Below are 3,317 nucleotides of genomic sequence, written 5' to 3'. Positions count from 1 at the left end.
TTCTCCTCCTTCTCCTTATCCTCCTTCTTCTTCTCCTTATCCTCCTTCTTCTCCTCCTTCTTCTCCTTCTCCTTATCCTCCTTCTTCTCCTTTTCCTTATCCTCCTTCTTCTCCTCCTTCTCCTTATCCTCCTTCTCCTCCTTCTCCTCATCCTCCTTCTTCTCTTTCTCCTTCTCCTCCTTCATTTCTTTCTCCTCCTCCATCTCCTTCTTTTTTTTTACCTCCCCCCCCCTTCTCCTTCTCCACCTTCTTCTCATTCTCATCCTTCTCCTTCTTATCCTTTTTCTCCTTTTCTCCTTTTTCTTCTTCTCCTTCTCATCCTTCTTCTCCTTCCCCTTATTCTCATTCTTCTCCTTCTCCCTCTCCTGAATCTCATTTTCTTTTTTTCTTCTTCTATTCTTTCTTCTCCTTCTCCTCCTTATTTTCTTTCTCCTCCTTCTCATTCTCATCCTTCTCTTTCTTATCCTTTTTTCTCCTTTTCTCCTTGTTCTTCTTCATCTACTTCTCTTACCTCTTCTCCTTCCCCTTCTTCTTGTTCTCCTTCTTCTCCTTCCCCTTATTCTCATTTTCTTGTTTCTCCTCCTCCTCCTTTTTCTCTTTCTCCTCCTCCTCCTTCTCATTCTCATCCTTCTCTTTCTTATCCTTTTTTCTCTTTTTTCTTCTTCTTCTTCTACTTCTACTTCTTCTCCTTCTTCTCCTTCTCCTCCTTCTTCTCCTTCCTCATCCTTCTCCAACTCCTTTTCTCATTTTCTTTTTTCTCCTTCTCCTCTTTCTTCTCCTTCTCCTTCTCTTCCTCCTCCTTATTCTCTTTCTCCTCCTTCTTCTCATTCTCATCCTACTCTTGGTTATCCTTTTTCTCCTTTTTTCTTTGTTCTTCTTCTAATTTTCCTACTTCTTCTCCTTCCCCTTCTTCTCATTCCCCTTCTTCTCCTTCTCCTCCTTCTTCTCCTTCCCTTTATTCTCGTTCTCCTCCTTCTCCATTTCCTTATTCTCATTTTCTTTTTTCTCCCCCTCCTCTTTCTTCTCCTTCTCCTCCTCCTCCTTATTCTCTTTCTCCCCCTTCTCCTTCTTCTTCCTCTCCTCCATCTCCCCCTTCACCCCTCCTCCTTATTCTCTTTCTCCTCCTTCTCTTTTTTTCTCTCTCCTTCTCATTTTTCTTCTTCTCCTCCTTCTCCTTATTCTTCTTCTCCTTCTCCTTATTCTTCTTCTCCTTCTCCTCCTTCCCATTTTTCTTCTTTTCCATCTCCTTATTCTCGTTCTTTTTCTTCTTCTCCTCCTTCTTCTCCTTCTCCTCCTCCTCTTTATTCTCTTTCTCCTCCTTCTCCTTTTTCTCCTTCTCCTTTTTCTTTTTCTTCTCCTTCTCTAATGGATTCCAAGTAGAAGCATGTGCCATAATTGAGTTCTTTACATCCATAGAAGGCTACAGAACGTTTATGGAGATGAAACTATTGAGTCACCAATGACAAGATATTGCTCATCTCAATGGTGTCATCTCCATAAACATGTAGTCTGTAGCCTTCTGTGGATGTCGGACAGCCTGCACCTCTGCTTCATCAGGAACTCAATGACAACATGTTTCTTCTGCTTGATACAATGTACATAACCTGGAACCTTGAGGTGGATGGCCTAAAGCAGCAGAAGACCATGTTGGGTTCCACTACTGTTAACCCAGAACAGAATTTTGAGGCTGTAATGGGCACACCATCACCAAAACTGGTTGGAGGGAGACTGGAAAAATGTAGCCTGGTCCGATGAATCTCCATTTCTGCAGAGGCACCAAGACAAAGACCAGTCACCGGATCTGATTCCAGTAGGACACCTTTGGGAACATGAAGCAAAATCCCAAAGAATGTTTGTGGAACGTGGAATCCATGACATAAAGACCAGAAGGAGGCAAGACCTTAGCAGTGTCCCTAGCTCTCTGACATCACCACCCCTCCTCACCATCTCATCCAATCAGAGAAAGCCTTGTGTTAGTGCAAAAGATAAGAACAAGCCCTGTGGTCAGAGGGGAACCTGCAGGGCTACTACAACGTACTACAGTGTTTTACAGCATCCCATGGCTCTCTGAAGACCAGATATGAGGACTTACCTTGAGCCAAACTGGTCCAATGTAAGTATGCAAAAAAGAAGAATTTCTGGAGCTCAGCTTTAACATTTTCAGGGATACAAAATAGTTTTAAGATGAAAATTCTCATTGTATCTCCTATCCTAATAAAAACACCATCTGAGAATAATTATTGGGGTTTGAGTAGATGATGAGGATCTGTATCGTAGTTTTTGGGAAGAACCTTGTTTTTATATTCACTTAATCAGTGACATCTAAGACCTCACCATACTCACACCCGTATTTCTGTTTCTTTTTACAATGTGGGATTTGTCTTTGGAGCTACACCTACTCATGAGCAATATGAAAACAGTAGGGGGTATTTTTTAAATTAATTTAACATTTATGCAACACTCGTTAATACATTCCCATATCTGTTTTAACACATTAATATTGATATAAAATTATTTCATTATTATTATTATATTTATGTATTTATTTATTTATTATTGAAATATAAGAGGACATAAGGATATTCATGGTAGGATCACCAGGGATTATTTTAATGAGAGCTGCAGATTTAATAATAATCCTGAAAATGGCTTTCATAATATTATTAAAAATGCAAATGTTAAAAATAATGATAATAACAATAATAAAAAAAACATAATAAATACATAAATAAAAAATATAATAAATTAATAATATTTGTATAACTTAATATATAATTTATTAATAATAATAATAATATTCATTATTATACTTAATATGTTATTATTACATTAAAAATGTTATAATTTTAATACATTTTTTTCTTCTTATAATTATTACTTTTATTATTATTTTTAATAGTATTAATAATATCTTATTATTTTTGTATTGTTTATGTTTTATATGTTATTATTATTATTATTATTAGTAGTAGTAGTAGTAGTATTGTTGTCATTATTAAAATAGTTATTATTGTTATGCAATTATTATTATTATTATTATTATTATTATTGTAGAAGAGGACATAGGGATATTCATGGTAGGATCCCCAGAGGTTATTTTAATGAGAGCTTCAGATTTAATAATATTGAAAATTACTTTTATAACATAATAAAAAATGTAAATGTTAATAATAATGTAGTAGTAATAATAATAATAATAATAGTAATAATAAAAATTGTATAACAATAATACCAGTTTTAATTGTATTATTATTATTATTAATAATAATAATAATAATAATAATAATAATAAATTATGTGGTATTATTAAAATTCTA

This window comes from Pelophylax lessonae, assembly GCF_965119305.1.
Source record: "Pelophylax lessonae genome assembly, chromosome: 7".
Classification (NCBI taxonomy): Eukaryota; Metazoa; Chordata; class Amphibia; order Anura; family Ranidae; genus Pelophylax; species Pelophylax lessonae.
The sequence above is the reverse complement of the archived record's forward strand: the minus strand, read 5'-3'. Positions refer to the sequence as shown.